Raw genomic sequence first — 20,405 nt, 5'->3', positions numbered from 1 at the left:
GAAATGAATACACTTCCCACGTAAGTAACTCATCCCATGGAAAGCTCTGACAAACACTTACGTGACCTAGGGGAGGCCTAGCAGGTGGTCCTGAGTTGTCTCTATGGGAGACTGCTTAGCTGGCGCCGGAGGGAATTCTCGGTCCTGACCGGAGGCGACTGCCTCCGGTCCTCTCTGACTCCTCTCGAGCGGGCCTGGTGGTGTAGTGGCTGGCCCTTCCTCCTTACAAGACACACTCTCTCTCTCTGTCTCTCTCTCTCTCTAGCTGCAGAGGGAGGAATAGGACGTCCTATATATTGGGAGGCGAGCCGTCAGGTTGAGCTGATCGGGGGGGCGGCGAAGGATCTCCTTACATTTGCCCTCGCTAATGTAGGGTCAGGTCTGGACTTTTTCAGAGACTACAAGTTGTATATTCTGGATTTATAACCCTTGGTCAGCCGCAAGAGTTACCCTACACTTGACCCCCCTAATGTCGGGTCAAGTCTGGACTGTTTCTGAGATGTAAGCTGTGGTCTGACAACCCATCACTACTGCGTGTCTTCCTCCCGTGTCATCTTCCTCCCATCGTGTCTTCCTCCCCGTATGTCTTCCTCCCGTATGTCTTCCTCCATCCGTGTCTTCCTCCCGTATGTCTTCCTCCCATGCGTGTCTTCCTCGTGTCTTCCTCTCCCATGCGTGTCTTCCTCGTATGTCTTCCTCCCATGCGTGTCTTCCTCCCGTATGTCTTCCTCCCATGCGTGTCTTCCTCCATGTGTCTTCCTCCATCGTCATCTTCTCCGTATGTCTTCCTCCATGCGTGTCTTCCTCGTATGTCTTCCTCCCATGCGTGTCTTCCTCATATATGTCTTCCTCCCATGCGTGTCTTCCTCCCGTATCTTTTCCCTTCGTGTCTTCCTCCATGCGTGTCTTCCTCCCATATGTCTTCCTCCCATGCGTGTCTTCCTCCCGTATGTCTTTCTCCCATGCGTGTCTTCCTCCCGTGTATCTTCCTCCATGCATGTCTTCCTCCCGTATGTCTTCCTCCATGCATGTCTTCCTCCCATGTCTTCCTCCCATGCGTGTCTTCTCCCGTGTCTTTCTCCCCATGCGTGTCTTCCTCCCGTGTATCTTCCTCCCATGCGTGTCTTCCTCCCATATATCTTCCTCCCATGCGTGTCTTCTCAGCTATGTCTTCCTCCCATGCGTGTCTTCCTCCGTATGTCTTCCCCCCATGCGTGTCTTCCTCCCGTATGTCTTCCTCATGCGTGTCTTCCTCCCGTATGTGTCTACACTCCCATGCGGTATCTTCCTCCCGTATGTCTTCCTCCCATGCGTGTCTTCCTCCCGTATGTCTTCCTCCCGTATGTCTTCCTCCCATGCGTGTCTTCCTCCCGTATGTCTTCCTCCCGTATGTCTTCCTCCCATGCGTGTCTTCCTCCCGTATGTCTTCCTCCCATGCGTGTCTTCCTCCCGTATGTCTTCCTCCCATGCGTGTCTTCCTCCCGTATGTCTTCCTCCCATGCGTGTCTTCCTCCCGTGTGTCCTCTACAGTAACACCGCCCTAGGGAATGACTTGAGTGCATGAATGTATGTAATAAAAAATATTCATATACTTGGAAATGACTCGCTAGGAAGGGTCTTCTACATCACTTCGTACGGATCTGCCTCTCTCTCAATCCATATGTATGCAAAATTATCACTCCCAAAATCCACTTACAGCCAAGACGGTTACAGACATCTTGCCGCCGGGAGACAGACAGACAGACAGACAGACAGACAGAAAGACACTACCTCCCGCTGTGTGTTCGGGATTTTGAACTTTTTATCCCAGGATGATTTACAAAGGTTATTTTATTTTGTATTATTTGTAGTATTATTCCCAGGATAGACACAAGGCACCGGATCATTCTACAGTACCAATCAGTCATAGGGTGTTCGTTATTGTTGTTGTTGTTGTTAATAGTTTTGCCTCAATGATATTTGTAAGATTTTTTTTCATTGTTTTCTCTTTAACAATTATTTCGCATTATTGTTATATAAGTCAGCTACGTGAGTCATTATTTCTTAACTGTTAAAAGACGCATCATAATTACGTTTAATGTGTTGTATCAGTAAAATAATATCTCCATTACTTTCATCATTCATCATTATTTCTCGTTTCAGGCAGACGGAGACCACAGCCGTGAACACCAGGCCCATGTACCCACTGAGTGACACTGAGGTGACACACGAGTGGAGTAACTTCGTTGTGGGAATTGCAAAACACATTTACTCAGCCAAGCAGTTTAGTGAAAAGAGACTACCCGAGAGGACAACCCAACCAGGTAATCCACTTTAATTAGATTGCCCGCCCCAGAAAATTAGTTGAGAAGGACTAGTAACACACGAGTAGATAAAGGCCAATTCTGTGCTCAGCGTCAGCCTCACAACACACATATTTTTCCCTGAGAATGGAGAGAGAATTGTCAAGGGAAAGTAGCAGGTTGGTATTGGCAGCCTCATCAAGGGCTCAGTACACCAGGGGGACGACGACTAGGTGGGACGTTCGTGGTATTGTTGTAACATTATACGTGTGTCCCTGTGATTGTTTACTTATTTTATAATAAATTTGTACATTTTTATTATACCCAAGGAACATCCTGATGAAAGTAAAGATGAATAACGAATGTAGGAATTAATGTAACTGTGAAATAAGCAAAGAACTTTGTTATTCGTTTGTATCGTCAGATGGTTTCATTGCGAAATATTGTCAACTCTAAAACACTTAAAACAATTGGTCATATTTTTAGTTTAATATTTCACGTAATTATGAATTTACGATGAAACAGGAAACGTAAGAAATGTTTATGTTTAAATTGCATCAAATACCTTTCTCTTTCGAAGGAAAATCGCTGTTGTGTTTACATTTTGTGTTGCCTCCACTGTCCCTTCTGATGAAATGACCGAAAACGAGAAATTAAAAGGAGTAACTCTCTTATTGGGGTAAGTTAGGGTTTAAAGGTTATTTAGTTAGTTATCTTTAAGTGCGAATAATTTATCGCTGTTTTTTTTATTTAGAGGATTAATGGTGCAGTCACCTAACTTAACCTAACCTAACCTAACCTAACCTAACCTAACCTACCCTACCCGAAGTCGTTCCTTAAAATGGTGTACTGTAAGTGATAGCAACTTGATAGTAAATTATGGACTGGGAATAAAAAATGCATAAAATCTATATTATGGACCGCCTTTGTATCATCAAGGATTATGACAGCTCCTTCAAGTAACACACACACACACACATTACACGTAAAAAACAAACATGATCAAGGAGAAAGTGTCGTGACAGCAAATGACTCTCGGCTCACTATGAGTCGTAAATAATGAGAGAATCATCAACTACCTCATACCAAACCAGCCTCATATCTTAATCATCTCCTCCAGTGTATATTAATAAGCTGGGGGGAGACGAGAGTAGGTCGGTCTTATTAACAGATACAAGTCGCTGTGTTCCTCTGGTTTCCTTCATTGTCGCAGTTGGCAGTGTTTAAGGTAGGGTCGACCAGCACCACGTCCCTCCTCCGTCGACCAGCACCACGTCCCTCCTCCGTCGACCAGCACCACGTCCCTCCTCCGTCGACCAGCACCACGTCCCTCCTCCGTCGACCAGCACCACGTCCCTCCTCCGTCGACCAGCACCACGTCCCTCCTCCGTCGACCAGCACCACGTCCTCCTCCGTCAGCACCACGTCCTCCTCCGTCGACCAGCACCTTCCCTCCTCCGTCGACCAGCACCACGTCCTCCTCCGTCAACCAGTACCACGTCCCTCCTCCGTCGACCAGCACCACGTCCCTCCTCCGTCGACCAGCACCGCGTCCCTCCTCCGTCGACTAGCACCACTTCCCTCCTCCGTCGACTAGCACCACTTCCCTCCTCCGTCGACCAGCACCACGTCCCTCCTCCGTCGACCAGCACCACGTCCCTCTCTGTACCACCAGCGGGAACATACCGACAACAGGTGGGCAGCGCGGCGGTCAAACAATAACACGTCTTCCATTTCTGCTTCTTGAATACCTCGTTAATTATGGCCGCCGTGTTAACGTGAGATTTGGCTGTAGCTCCCTGGATGGTCGTTGAGTTTACATAATTATTTCCCCTGTGAATTAATTTTGGATGATGTGTACAGTATAAATGGATCGCGTGTAGCATAATAATATATATATATTTTAGCAGTAGAGCCTTGTGCAGTCTCCACCAACACACACACACACACGGCCTCTCGATAGTATGGTAACTTACAGCTACAATAATTAATATTCAGTCACCCATCCATCTACTAAACAGACCAAACATTGCTGAACTTCGCTGATCAGACAAGCAGCTGTAGTTAAAACACTGGAAGGCGTCACCACGTTATAAAACCAGAGCAACAGACTTCGCCAGACTGTGAGGGACATATGGTACTGGTCACCTACTAACCTGTAGTCCAGTGTAGCTGACACATCCTGGAAGTAATTATCGTCCTGATCAAGAGAGTGGTAAAAGGAGGAGTATTTTTGTGGGGAAGATGGGGAGGTGTGTATGGGGAGATGGAGAGGTGTGTGTGCGGGAGATGGGGAGGCTGTGTATGGGGGAAGGTAGGAGGATGCATGTATGGAGATGGGGAGGTGTGTGTGCGGGAGATGGGGAGGCTGTGTATGGGGGAAGGTAGGAGGATGCGTGCATGGAGATGGGAAGGTGTGTGTGGGGAGATGGGGAGGTGTGTGTGCGGGAGATGGGGAGGCTGTGTATGGGGGAAGGTAGGAGGATGCATGTATGGAGATGGGGAGGTGTGTGTGCGAAAGATGGAGAGACTGGTATGGGGGAGCAGATAAAGGAGGTGTGTGTTTTCATCTGTTCCTCTGGCTCAAGTCATACCTGTTCTCCACAGCTGCAGACAACCCTCTCAGCTCATCACCAAGGCGGTATCGACTAACACTTGTTCGCTCCCTAGGAAAAAAAAACCTCACACCCAGTAAAATATTCATGACTCTGGGGATGGAGTCTGTTATACATGTAAAACGTCAATTTTGTCTATCTGTTGTGGGCGATGATGGGTTTTGTAGAGGCACCAAGACTTACATTTTTTTTCCTCAAACATCACGTAAAAAAACAAATGGGCAAAACAATGTCAAAATCATATATTATTTAAAAATATAAATGATATAATGCCCCGTTGTTTATAGTTTTTTTCCCTAATTAGCGAGTGCCCTCTGGTCATCCATTACCCTGGAAGTAAACAACATGCTCTAAAGCCTAGTTAGCCTAAAGTTGATGAATGAATGTGTGGCCAGTCAGCTGGGTCCTTATCTAACCAAAAACCTCCCTTTGTGATACTTCTCTTTACCTCTACACCAATATCGTGCTGTCAGCTGCTGGAGTAGATAGTATACGGGTGACATTATTAAGCACCAACACTCTGGTATGTTTTCCCACATCTTTATGGTAACTCGCCCCCAAAAAAGTATCTTCACGGAGAGGTTCGATGAATTTCAAAATGAACACTGTGATTCCTGTTGTCTCGGTAGGGTTGTCAAAATCCTTCTCCAGTTGTGTCATATTGTCTCACACAAAATCATAAAGATGCTCTCCCACTGATGGCGAGACTGCTAGTAGTGTCGTGATGTTCACTTTCAACTTTCACACACACACACACAAAAAAATAAAATACTGCCGAGTTCTTTCCATATGTTCGGTGGGATTATTTAACAAGTCGTTTCATACTTTTGAAATATTTTGTTTTGTGAAATACCACGATATTATTTTGACTGAATTATTAACACGAAGAACATTATCTCCATTAATATCAGGGATACAAAAGTAGATGGGTAGATCCTGTGAGTAGAAAATCCTTCCTATGATCCTCCATCACAGTTCATCTTAGAGGAAGGAAACATTCTCCGAACAAAGTAGTGATCGCGATTCGCTGGCACCTGTTTCCAGCGCCCGTCTTCCCAGCAGATGGCCTCTATCCGTCCACGTCAACTACCAACACATCATCTTTTGACCTTTTTTGTTGTTGTTTAGCACTTGAGGGGCAGCCCAGGGATTTTCGGCTCCCCGGTGGAGTGCTCAGATTGTACTGTATTGAAAATGGTCTAGACATACGCAGTTGATCAACACATCATTAAAAGCTTGAAGCCTGTTGATATTACCTCTCGGAATAAATGATTAAGTTTGGTTAGTTTTTGATCGAACTGCTCACGGTATAATCTCAGTACGTGACTACCTGGAGACCCGCCATCCTTGTTTGTTTACAGTCAGATGTACGTCGTATTGACCTAAAAACAGGATATTTTATTAAAAGTGTTAATCAACCTTCACTTTTACAAGATAAGTATTTACTACCATCAAATCACTTTTGTTTGTGTTTTTGGACATGAGGCACTTGAGCTTTAGTATAGAGACGCACAAGTGTGTTTATATATATAATATCTAGAAATTCTTGAGTTGACGGCACTGGGCTGTATGCTGAGTCACAGAGGATGGTTCTGATTGGGTGTGGTGTAGGGGTATTCTGAAAAGGCTACATTGGACTCCGGCTACATTGGACTCTTGTTACAATGGACTCCGGCTACATTGGACTCTGGCTACATTTTCTTTGGACTGAGGTAGACGTTTATAGGCTCTGTCTTTTATTGTTGTCTTGTACAGTTAAAAGTTTCACGCAACTTTTAGACAAATCCTGTAACCGGCGGCAGTGGTAGTGGTGGTGGTGGTGGTGGTGGTGATGGTGGTTGTGGTGATAGTGATGGTGGTGATGGTTGTGGTGATGGTGGTGGTAGTTTGTCTGAAGCACCCACCCCAAAAAGTATCTTCACGGAGAGGATCGATGTATTCCACAATGAACACTGTGACTCCTGTTGTCTCGGTAGGGTTGTCAAAATCCTTCGTCCGTTGTGTCATATTGTCTCATTTACACTGACACAAACTTGATGACGTGACTCAAAAGTAGTTATGTTGCTATCAGTGTAGGTCAGTAGTTGAGTCATTATCAGTGTAGGATAGTAGTTGAGTCATTATCAGTGTAGGTCAGTAGTTGAGTCATTATCAGTGTAGGTCAGTAGTTGAGTCATTATCAGTGTAGGTCAGTAGTTGAGTCATTATCAGTGTAGGATAGTAGTTCAGTCATTATCAGTGTAGGTCAGCAGTTGAGTCATTATCAGTGTAGGTCAGCAGTTGAGTCATTATCAGTGTAGGTCAGTAGTTGAGTCATTATCAGTGTAGGTCAGTGTATTTTTGAGATTTTTACGTGATCATGTTTTGTTTTTAACTCATCAGACAGTTCATAAAGTTGTCTGAATGTCAGCTTTACATAAATCCTTTTATATTTATATATGTAAATAGAAATATTTCACTAAATCTTCCCAGTGTAAACAACATTTGTGGCCTAAAAATTTATATATACCAGAGATAGACATTAATGAGACATGGATTTTCAACGTTCAACTTGTTTCAATGTTTAATCTTCACAGTAACAAGCATCGTAAAACTCATCTCACAAAGGTACACAGAAGATAAATAAACAATCACTCACATGGGGTAAACGGGCCAATAATTCACCCCCAAACTTTTCCCTGGTAAGATTCTGAGAGCATCGGTGGCTGATGAATAGAATATCATCTCTAGGAGGACAACAATCATCCGAGATCTGTACATACATATATCTGTAGCTACTCCTGAAGTTCTTAATAATATACAGGTAACCCCCACACCAATCATCTGCCCCAATCTCACTTCATCTTAACTACAGTTCCAATAAACATACAAACATCAACACATCAACATATTTTTGCATCTCATTATTTTATATATATATATATATATATATAATTTTTTTTTATATTATTTCTTATTTATCTCGGGAATTTGTCGTATTATCCTCGTGGGGGACCTGGAATATACTTCATGCTGAGTATACTTCATGCTGAGTATACTACATGCTGTAATGGCTCCTGTTTCATCAACAGAAAGATTATACAAATGGGTTAATTACATATTGATTTATATACATAATCATCCCTTGTAACTTTCCACGAGCTATGAGGAGTCATCTTGATGGCATCTGGTCGGCACCCTTCCTTATAAGGTGTGGCAGAGACAGCTTAGGTCAGCATTTGAAAGGGCCGGGCGCTCAGGGCACTGACGCCCTGAGGCGACACTCTCCCTCAACACCTCACATAGAAAGGATGTCTTTAAGCAGGTCTATTTACATAGCCTCCGTCCTTCTCTTAACACTCATAGTTACAGTAAGTTACGGTTGATTTACACTTTGGAATTGTCTTAGTTGTTCCTCAATAAATGGATAACAGACAACTTGGGTTTTGCTACTAATACCCAATAAAATATAAACATTCCACCCTAGTTAAATTCGACAGAACCTTACAGTTAACAGGTCAAGAACAATGCTGAGTATATTTCATGCTGAGTATACTTCATGCTGTGTGTACTTCGTGCTGAGTATACTTCACGCTGAGTATACTTCCTGCTGAGTATACTTTATGCTAAGTATATTTCATGCTGAGTATACTTCCTGCTGAGTATACTACATGCTGAGTATACTTCATGCTGAGAGTACTTCGTGCTGAGTATACTTCATGCTGAATATACTTCATGCTGAGTATACTTCACGCTGAGTATACTTCACGCTGAGTATACTTCCTGCTGAGTATACTACATGCTGAGTATACTTCATGCTGAGTGTACTTCATGCTGAGTATACTTCACACTGAGTATACTTCATGCTGAGTATACTTCATGCTGAGTATACTTCATGCTGAGTATACTTCCTGCTGAGTATACTACATGCTGAGTATACTTCATGCTGAGTATACTACATGCTGAGTATACTTCATGCCGAGTATACTTCATGCTGAGTATACTACACACTGAGTATACTTCATGCTTAGTATACTACATGCTGAGTATACTACATGCTGAGTATACTTCATGCTGAGTATACTACATGCTGAGTATACTACATGCTGAGTATAGTTCATGATGAGTATGCTTCATGCTGAGTATACTTCATGCTGAGTATACTACATGCTGAGTATACTACATGCTGAGTATACTACATGCTGAGTATACTTCATGCTGAGTATACTTCATGCTGAGTATACTTCATGCTGAGTATACTTCATGCTGAGTATACTACATGCTGATTATACTTCATGCTGAGTATACTACATGCTGAGTATGCTTCATGCTGAGTTTACTACATGCTGAGTATACTACATGCTGAGTAATACTCAGCATGAAGTATACTCAGTGAGTATACTTCATGCTGAGTATTCTTCATGCTGAGTATACTTCATGCTGAGTATACTTTATGCTGAGGATATTAAATGAAGTCAAAGTTGAGATCAATGAATGGCCGAGTTTACCTGCTAAATAATGCTGACCTGGACCCACTATATGTTCTGGGTCACGTTATATCTTTATTCCTTTGTGTCCTCCTCAGCCCCCTCCCCTCCTCCCTCTCCCCTCCTCAGCCCCCTCCCCTCCCCAGCCCCCCCCCCACCCTTCCTCAGCCCCCTCCTCTCTCCTCCTCATCCTACCCCTCCCTCCTCTGAAAGATTGAAACGCCCCCAAGTTCAGATCTTCTGCACTACACACAGTTCTGGTTTATAGTGTCAGGTTTTATCGTTCTACACCATAGCATTATAGTGTCGGGTCATTGTCCTACACCATAACATACACTCACCACATCTCTACTCTGTCATATCACCACAAGTCTCTCTCTCTCTCTCTCTCTCTCTCTCTCTGTGAACCACCATTAAAAAAAACGAGTAAATTATCTTTGTATATTAATTTATAATATATTTCTCAGTTTTTATATTAATTTCTTTGTGCGATAATAATATGAAGCCCCGACAATCGTAAACTAAAAATCTGAGGGTTTTTTTTTAATTATTTTTTGAGTGGGGAGGGACTGGGAGGGAATGGGGAGGGAGGAGGGGAGTCGGGAGGGGAATGGGTAGGGGAGTGGGAAGGGAGTGGGGAGGGAAGGAGAGTCAAAGGCGACACACAATGAGCTTTTCAGTTGAGTGGAAAATTATTATTCACAATCATGATTTTTTTCTTCTTTTGTTTTAATGTTGTTTTTTTATCTCAGGACTTGAAAGCCGCGAGGATAAACAATGACTGTGTGTGTGTGTGTGTGTGTGTGTGTGTTTAGGAAGGTGGGGAGATCCTTGTTTATGTATTTCCATTGTTTGTGTCTTGTTTGTGTGTGCATGTCTGTGTATGTGTTATAGGTAAATTTGTTTGTATTTATTTTGGTTTATTGTTTGCGTATGTTATTGAGGAAGATAAACACCTGTCAGGACAACACAAATGACCTTAAATTACCATCACAAACTACTATGTTTATACAGTACCAGATGACGTAATAGTGCTGAAAAGAACATTGTATGTATATAATTGTTCCAGGTAACGACAGTGAACAAAAAAGTGTTGATCATATTAACAGTAAGGTACATGACAGCAAAAGTGAGTCTGTGTTTACTTCAGTGATCTGTGTTTACTTCAGTGATGCCCACCCCCCACAACCTACTTTCTCCTCTTTTAATTACACGCTCACCTAACACACACACACACACACACACACTCACACAAGCTTGGTAAAGAGAGTTTGATCAATATTCTCTTTTTTCTAAAACACTGTTTGTCATCTGTTAATCTTCTCCTCAAATTTAATCAAAATTTCCAAGAGTGTTTCCTTTTTAGGTTCAGATTTTCTTTCGCTTATATTATATAAAAAAATTTTTTAGTCTACGAGGTTTTGTTGGTATTGAAACACATCCGCCCGTATTATTAAACAACATCTTCCCTTGAAGAGGGTCGTCGTGTTTCAACCCGAGTTTTAAACTAAATGAGTCCTGAGGGACACCGCAGGACAGTACTTAACGGGGTGGTGTGGCGGTAAAATGAACTAATTCCAATATTATAAAGTAATTTTATTGGAACTGTGACGGATAAATTTAAAAGAGGCAGAAGCTACGTTTAAACAGTACTGTAATCTATATTTATAAAACAAAGAAGTATGCCTGTGTGTTTGTGTGTGTGTATGTGTGTGTGTGTGTGTGTGTGTGTGTGTGTGTGTGTGTGTCCTCACGAGAATCTCGGAAACTACTTTACCGATCTGTAGTGGTGATGGATGGTGTTATATGTAGTGATGATGGATGGTGTTATCGGTAGTGATGATGGATGATGATGATGTTATATGTAGTGATGATGGATATTGTTATATGTAGTGATGATGGATGATGATGTTATATGTAGTGATGATGGATGTTGTTATATGTAGTGATGATGGGTGGTGTTATATGTAGTGATGATGGATGGTGTTATATGTAGTGATGATGGATTGTGTTATATGTAGTGATGATGGATGATGTTATATGTAGTGATGATGGATGGTGTTATATGTAGAGATGATGGATGGTGTTATATGTAGTGATGATGAATGATGTTATATGTAGTGATGATGGATGGTGTTATATGTAGTGATGATGGATGGTGTTATATGTAGTGATGATGGATGGTGTTATATGTAGTGATGATGGATGATGATGTTATATGTAGTGATGATGTATGTTGTTATATGTAGTGATGATGGGTGGTGTTATATGTAGTGATGATGGATGGCGTTATATGTAGTGATGATGGATGGTGTTATATGTAGTGATGATGAATGATGTTATATGTAGTGATGATGGATGATGTTATATGTAGTGATGATGGGTGGTGTTATATGTAGTGATGATGGATGGCGTTATATGTAGTGATGATGGATGGTGTAATTTGTAGTGATGATGGATGATGTTATATGTATTGATGATTAGACAATAAAATAATAAGTTTAATGCTAAAAAAATATACTTTGCTATAACGTTGTAGTGAAAAACATGGTGGAACTTACACACACCGTTAATGAACTATTGATGGAAAAGTTTTGGGGACTGAACAGTGAGACAATGCGGATGAGCCGCCCGGAGGGCGGCGATTCTGCTAGTGTTATATAAAGAGAAATGCTAATGAAAGACAGCTGAAGGATCTGAACAGGTAATGTGAACCTCTCACTCTTACACACACAGAAAATCAAGATAATAATTATTAAGAGACGTAATTCATGCCTTAGACACTTACTGAATAGATTGAGTCATGCCGAGGACTGACTACAGATCATGTTAGTTGGGGTATATTTTCTTACGTTTCTTCGTCAATAACCAAAGGGATGTACAGTAGGGGGCAGGGAAAAAACACTTTTATTTGAGTTGCAGGCTGCACTTTTCAGGCATCGTTTGTATGGCTGTAACAAACACCTGTGCAAAATTTCATGCCATTTCATGCATACTTACCCTGCCGCATCGCGAACGACTTTTTGTCAAATTTTAGTGTATACCAAAAATTAGGTGTCATTTAATGTTTTCCAGGATAATGATAAATTTTACATGGGTGACATCGATTTAATTCACATGTTATTTTACAGGTACACCGTATAGAAAATCATTACAAGTTCATATTGAAATTCTTTTTTGTGCGGAACCTTGGCATCATTTTCCTAGACAATAATCTTTGCCTAATATATCCATCTCTCGATTCGTATCCCGTCACTTCAGTGCAAGCTTCAGTCATCACTTTTATGCCTCTCTCGACCGCCTGAGTGCTGTTTGGCCACTTGGGCACCACTAATGGTGTCTCAAGAATGTCATTAACCTGTAGATTTGACAGAGAAGCAATGTAAGGAGGCTCAGTCTTGAGTTCATTCCTCCAGTTAATCATGGAATGATAGTTTTTTGCTTGCCACTTTAGTTTCGGAGTCACCACCTTTCTCATGTTGACTACAGGAGGCACATCCTCATTCCCATCTCCATCTTTACCCTCCTCATCAGTATAGTTTAACAAATTCTCGTCAACAGCAGCATCAGAATCTTCCTCCTCCTCTTCAGATCTGCCAGTGCATTCTTCCTTTTGCTGATTCTCCTCTCTAATTTTTCTTATCATTGAGACAGCTTTTTCTCTAACAGTCATGTCCTCATCTGCACACATACCAAGAAGAAGTTGATCTGTGTGGGCGAAGTATGCATTTCTCTGGACAGCCTTCTTCACTATCGTCTCCTCCTCACTATTCAGGTGTTTCATATATAGCAGGGACTGGAATACGTTCCTTGAGCCGTGTGTTACGTAAGGGTGTATCTTGATGTAAAACCACATTGGAGCACTGAACTTTATTATTGTAATGACAATTCTTTTCAACTCATGGCTGGGTCTTGATGTTGCTACATACAGCCTGAGGATTCTACTCCATAAGGTGTTCCACCTTGACACACAGGGAGGACCTGGCTCAATAGCAGCCAAGTCATCTTCAACAACACCTGTGATAACTCCTTTACAAATCCTATACAGGTATTTCTGATCCCAGGACAGATCTTTCTCCACTTCATCATTAAACACAGGGAAATCAGGGAAACTGACTGGCTGGAAGGCGACAACTGGAAGCTCAGACAAAGACTCCTTGATCTGCTTTCCAATGGGACCACGCCAATGCTCAGGACCACTTGGTTTACCATCATAGTGATAAAAAACTGCGCGGAAAGGCAGCTCATTTCCGTGAAGCTGACATATGAAATAATGGAGCGGGTGACCAAGTAACATTTCAAGATGATGAATGACTCCATTTTCTGATCCTACATTTACATTGGTTCCATCACAACCAACACACACAATGGGCTGCTGGGTTAGATTTTTCTCCACCAGAAACTCGTGAATAGTTTTGGCAATCTGCTTTCCGTGTCCAGTCTTGGGAGTCACATGTGTGAGATATTCATTGCCAGGCTCAACCATGATGACATAATGATCTTTCACCATCATCCTCGAACTCCATTTCTCGGTCTTCTCATTCTTTATCATCACACGAGTGGCGGTCTTCTTACCATCAAAATAGAGTGACGTCAAATTATCTAAACTAGCCATCTCAATTTCTTGCCTCTTAAATCGGTATTTTTGTCTCGCATCCCGCAGCTTATGTGGTCCAATAACCTGACTCTTGTCATCCTTTGTGATAATGCCATAGTCAGTTAAGGTGGCAGTAGCAATGGCAGCTCCAGCATAATCACTAATCAAGTATCGGTCACAAGCGGCAGCCAGTGTAGGGAGTCTTGTCCGGTTCTGTGAACTGGTGTCTGTCAGAGCCCTTGGATCAGGGACAAAATCAGCATCAGTATTGACGAGAGGAATATCTCTTGAATCATCTGAATTATCCTCAACATGAGGAATATCTCCAGCTACCAGATATCTATGTTTTTGCTCAAGCTGTCTCCTAACTCTGTCCGCATCATGCTTCTCTCTTGCCGTCACTCTGTCCCACATCTTCGTTACTTTCATGTCAACCCCTGCAATCTTCATCTTCCTATCACCTCGCTGGTCAAGGAGAAACTGCACCTCACGTTTGGGAACTTTTATAACACAATTACATGCCAGGTGATATCCGTCACACTCCTTAACTATGCACCTCACATCCTGACAGGAGGCAAGGGGACAATAACAGCTACAGATATCAAACAACTCTTTCATTTCTACCTGAAATGCAGCTTTTTTGCCTACATTCTTGTTCTTATTTAGTTCAATTCCTCTACTGTACAATTTTCTCAACCTTTCCTCAATATTTTTTTGGCTAAGAAGAGGAACATTCTGCCTATCTCCAATTGCTTTTTCCCATATTTCTGAACAGTCCTGGGCGGCCATCTTTATAATCATTGAGACATCTGCAAACTTTCCGTCATCACATTTACATCGCCAGCAGTTCTTTAACTTACCCAGGTCTCCCCTACATTACAGTACAGTAACACAACATTGAGAAATGAAATGAGAAAAGGCTGATAATCAATATAGACATAGCACCATACTCATCTGCAACAAGACAACTTAAATGAACTAAGAGATATGAAAAAAAAGTTGATAAACACTGAACAGAACATTGCACCGCCACAGCGGCTGTTTGGCTAGTACTGTAGGTAAATTTAAAAATTTCAGTAGAAAATGCGGCAGACTTAACCTCGACATATCAGCTTCAAATTTGGCATGGAGTCTTAGATATGTATAAGGAACAATGCCTGAAGAGTGCAGCTTTGAGCAAAATTTCACTGCCCCCTACTGTACAGTATGTCTTGTGTGTTGACGTGTCCATGAGGTAACGTTGGGTATGTGATTAAATCCTTACTTGTTGTGGCGTCGTAACATAACAATAACGTGCTAATCTCACAGGTGTTTTTGACTGTTAATTGGCGAGTGTTGAAGCTTAAGGCATCACGACTTGAACCTGAGGAGAGAAGCATTAGATGAAGAGTCTTATGTTGTGAGTACCTTGACGATGATCAGAGTAGGTGCCCTGCCATGTAGTCCCGTCGTGTCCTGCCATGTAGCCCCGTCGTGTCCTGCCATGTAGCCCCGTCGTGTCCTGCCATGTAGCCCCGTCGTGTCCTGCCATGTAGCCCCGTCGTGTCCTGCCATGTAGCCCCGTCGTGTCCTGCCATGTAGCCCCGTTGTGTCCTGCCCTGTAGCCCCGTCGTGCCCTGCCCTGTAGGTGGTGAGTACTAGTAGTAGGGGAGGTGTGGGTACTAGTTGTAGGGGAGGTGTGAGTACTAGTAGTAGGGGAGGTGTAAGTACTAGTAGTAGGGAAGATGATGAGTACTAGTAGTAGGGGAGGTAATGAGTACTAGTAGTAGGGGAGGTGTGGGTACTAGTACTAGGGAAGATGATGAGTACTAGTGGTAGGGGGTGATCAGTACTAGTGGTAGGGGAGGTGTGAGTACTAGTAGTAGGGAAGATGATGAGTACTAGTAGGGGGTGACTAAAATTAGTGTGGGGAGGTGGGTGAGTACCAGTAGTAGGGGAAGTGGGGCACAGTAGTAGGGGAGGTGATGAGTACTAGTATGGAAGCTGATGAGTACTTTAGTAGAAGGGGAGATGATGAGCACTAGTAGTAGGGGGAGGTGTGAGGCTAGTAGGGAGGTGATGAGTACTAGTAGTAGGGGAAGTGGTGAGTACTAGTAGAAGGAGGTGATGAGTACTATAGTAGGGAGGTGGATGTGAGTACCAGTAGTAGGGGAAGTGGTGAGCTAGTAGTAGGGGGAGGGAGTACTATAGGGGGAGGAAAGTACTAGTAGTAGGGAAGTGGTGAGCACTAGTATAGGGAGATGATGAGTACTAGTAGTAGGGAGGTGAGTACTAGTAGTAGGGGAAGTGGTGAGCACTAGTAGTAGGGAGGTGATGAGTACTGTAGTAGGGGAGTGTGAGTACTATAGTGGGGAGGTGATGAGTACTAGTAGGGAAGTGGTGAGTACTAGTAGAAGGGGAGGTGTGAGCACTAGTAGTAGGGGAAGTGGTGAGTACTAGTAGTAGGGGAAGTGGTGAGTACTAGTAGAAGGGGAGGTGTGAGTACTAGTAGTAGGGGAAGTGGTGAGTACTAGTAGTAGGGAGGTGATGAGTACTAGTAGTAGGGGAGGTGTGAGTACTAGTAGTAGGGGAAGTGGTGAGTACTAGTAGTAGGGGAGGTGATGAGTACTGAGTAGAAGGGGAGGTGATGAGTACTAGTAGTAGGGGAGGTGTGAGTACTAGTAGTAGGGGAGGTGTGAGTACTAGTAGTAGGGGAAGTGGTGAAAGAGATGATATTTGAAGTTAAACAATAAAATTCCAAAATGGCGGATGAAGCTTTCGACCAATCAGAATACGTTTCGGTCATAATGATATTGTGAACTTTGTTGTCTCGGCGCCAATGACCTCTGACAATAATCATGATTGTGTTATAGTAATGGAATGAATTTTTATGAGTTGGCAATAAAGCAAAGCATAAATGGGTTTTTAAATTGTCGCTTATTAAAAACTGTGGATATACTGTACAGAGGATGATGTGCAACTCGTGTCATATTAACTCCATGGATGTGTTATTAAAGAGGAACTACGTCAATATTTTGGATTTGTTGTCATTATTTTTCATTCTGTTCGTCTAGTTTCTCATCTTGTTTCTCCATCTCTTCCGTGAGACATTTACCACTCAATATGTTAAATATTTTTTGTTATATTTCCTTTCGCGTAAACTTAATACCTTTTTTCTTCCCCGCCTACATCAAGTTCCCTCGCTGAAGCTTCACTTTTAGAGAAATTCCTACGAGACGGCGGGGAAAACACGCCGTCGACAGGCTTTTGTGGACGAGTGATCCCTGGTTGATCGAGCTCCCTCTCTCTCGTTGCCTTCTGGACCTCTCTAATGTTACCTCCCGGTGCCTCACTTTCGTCTGTTTTGTTATATTGTGATCGTTTCGTTTCGTCTAAATTTCTAACTCTAATGGGGGGAATGAAATAAATTATGAATAATAAACGACTCAGATAACAATTAATGCGATTGTAATACAGTAAAGTAACTGACAATTAATGATGATATCTCGCTGGAGAGTTAGGAGTGATATACTGAACAGGAAATTCCATTAGGTTCTGCCAGCCAGTGGTAGCGCGGGCAAGTGAAGTGGTGAGGCGAGAAGTACTGACGTATACCATCACAGGGTGTGCTCGCTCCTCCCTGCTGAGTGATGTCTGTCAGAAAACTCCCCACCAGTATCCTCGTCTGCTTCCGTCGTAACATACATGACTGATACAGGGGCCGGGGGGCAGTTTTCTCTGATTGTATGACCTACGAGATTGTACTGGCAGATTGTTGGTCGTCAGGGAGATCTCAGTAAACCAGGATCAGCTCGTCATAAGATTTACTATAGAAGAATAAGATCAGGACGACGCTTGAGCCAACGGTGGGTGAACGGGTGCTGCTGCAGGGAAAGACATGGCTTTTACTTTTATCCTCTTCGCCACTGATCGGCTTGTTAGCCGCTTGGGCGATCGGTCACGACTCTTTTCCTTTATATTCTTCACCAAAAGGTCGGCTCGCTAGCTGCCCGGGCGATCGGTCACGTCTCTGTCACGCACTGTTGGCAAATACTGGGCATGCACCGGCTCCTGAATGTACCTGAACCCGCTCCAGTGTTGGTCAAGTCTTCTCTTGAAAGAGCTCACACTCGGTGCCGTCACAACACTTTCTGGTAGATTGTTCCAAGAGTTTACAACCCTCACTCCGAAAAAGTTTGCCCTCACGGTTTTCCGGACTTGCGGCTTCTTCAATCTTGAGCTGTGACCCCTTGTGGGGTGAGCGTCCGCCAGCTCCAAGTAAGGACACTCAACTGAGTAGTGCCCCCTGAGATGCTTATAAACCTCAACTAGGTCCCCCTTTGCCCGTCTGTAGTATAAGCTAGGCAAGTTCAGGCGCTCCAATCTCGCAGGGTAGCTGAGATGCCGAAGTGCAGGCACCAGCTTGGTGGCCCTCCTTTGAACATTTTCAACCAACTGACAGTCCCTAGCATATCTCGGGGACCAGATGGGGTGACAGTACTCCAGATGGGGAAGCACTTCACTCCTGAAGATCGTCACGAGGGACGGACCGTCAAGATATCTGAACGACCTTCTTATAAGACCCAATAATTTATTTGCCTGATTTACCTTCTTCTCACAATGGCCCGAGAACTTCAGCTCATTGTCAACATACACACCTAGGTCCTTCTCACACACAGTCTCAATTAGTACATTTTCTTCATCCCGTTGGGACATATGGTACGCCTCCTTACCGTTGGTACGCCCCAGGTGCATCCTCTTACACTTCGTGACATTGAATCTCAGCAGCCATTCCTTCGACCATTCCTGGAGCCCACAGAGGTCCTTCTGCAGCTCTTCACAGTCCGCTTGGTTCTTAATTTCCCGAAATAACTTGGCGTCATCGGCAAACATTTGTATGGAGGAGTGTACAACGTCAGGCATATCATTTATGAAACAAACAAACAACAGCGGGCCCAATACACTACCCTGCGGTACCCCACTTGTTACAGGTACAGATGACGATTTTGTGCCATTAATCACCACACATTGCTTGCGGTCATGTAGAAAGTCTTCTATCCACGCTAGGACATTTCCCCGAATTCCGTACCCTTCCAGTTTGATTTTCAGCCTTTCGTGGGGTACACTGTCGAAAGCCTTGGCAAAATCTAGGTAAATATTGTCGATATTACCACCCCGTTCTAGAATATGGGTCCAAATATCCAATACCTTGAGCAATTGTGTCAAGCAAGAGCGCCCCGGCATAAAACCATGTTGGCAATCTTTTACAAGGTTGTTTCGTAGTAGATGTTCCATCGCTGCATCTCTGATAATACTCAAGTACTTTACATATTATGCTGGTCAGGCTCACCGGTCTATAGTTGTTCGTGGAGTGCCTATCGCCCTTCTTGAAGATAGGACTCACATAAGCCACTTTCCATTCACTGGGGACCATTTGTTCATCCATGCATTTACAAAACAGAATCTTCAGGGGCTCTGCAAGCTCGTTGCACAGCTCCCTTAGCACTCTAGGATGCACCATGTCAGGTCCAGGACTCTTATGGACCTTTAGCCTGGACAGTTTATTTCTAATACCCTCTTCTGTGAACACAATGTGGGTCAGTGCTGTGTCGAACTGTCTGTCCTCAAATGCAGGAAGGTTAGTTGCATCCTCTCTTGTGAACACTGAGGAAAAGAAGCTGTTCAATGCCTCAGCTTTATCCTGGTCAGAATCTGCATAACTACCATCTTCAAGCCTCGGGTCTGATACTCCTACTCGCGTTTTCAATTTCGACTTTGCATAGCGGTAAAACGCCTTTGGGTTTGACTTGACCTCGCATGCAACCAGCCTTTGGAACTCCTTTTCAGCCCTCCTACACTCTATCTTTGCTTGGTTTCTGGCTCTTGCATACATCTCCTGTCTTGCTCATCGTTTGACCCAACCCACGTCTTGAATTTCTGGGGTTTCTTCTTAATTTTGTCGACCGCCGCATGGTTCATGTGTAGGGATCCCCTCGTATTCCTAGAAGCACTGGGTTTGGTCTTGGGTATATATTTATCGATCAAATGGGTCATTTTACTAGTTATGATATTCAGCGTAGTGTCTGCGTTCTTGTACCTTAATAAGTCAGGCCAGTTGATTCCCCTCATCTCTTCCCTCATCCCATTGTAATTTCCCTTGTAATATTTGCACCTTGGCCTGGCCTTATCTTGAACTAGGTAACAGTTAAATCTGAATGACAACACTGTATGGTGACTGGTGCCAACTGGGGCAAGGTGTTCCAGTTTGGCCACCATACCCTCCTCGTTTGTTATGATGAGGTCAAGTGGCTTGGGTGTTTGCTCCCCTCTGTAATGTGTCGGGTCTCTCACATGTTGGAACAGAAAATTATCTCTCAGAGTTTCTACAAAAAGAGTAGCAGGATTATTCAAGTCATTCGGGGTTGACTCGTTTCTCCAGTCGATGTCGCCATAGTTAAAGTCCCCA

Source organism: Homarus americanus, unplaced genomic scaffold (genome assembly GCF_018991925.1).
Source record: "Homarus americanus isolate GMGI-L3 unplaced genomic scaffold, GMGI_Hamer_2.0 scaffold34921, whole genome shotgun sequence".
Classification (NCBI taxonomy): domain Eukaryota; kingdom Metazoa; phylum Arthropoda; class Malacostraca; order Decapoda; family Nephropidae; genus Homarus; species Homarus americanus.
The sequence above is the reverse complement of the archived record's forward strand: the minus strand, read 5'-3'. Positions refer to the sequence as shown.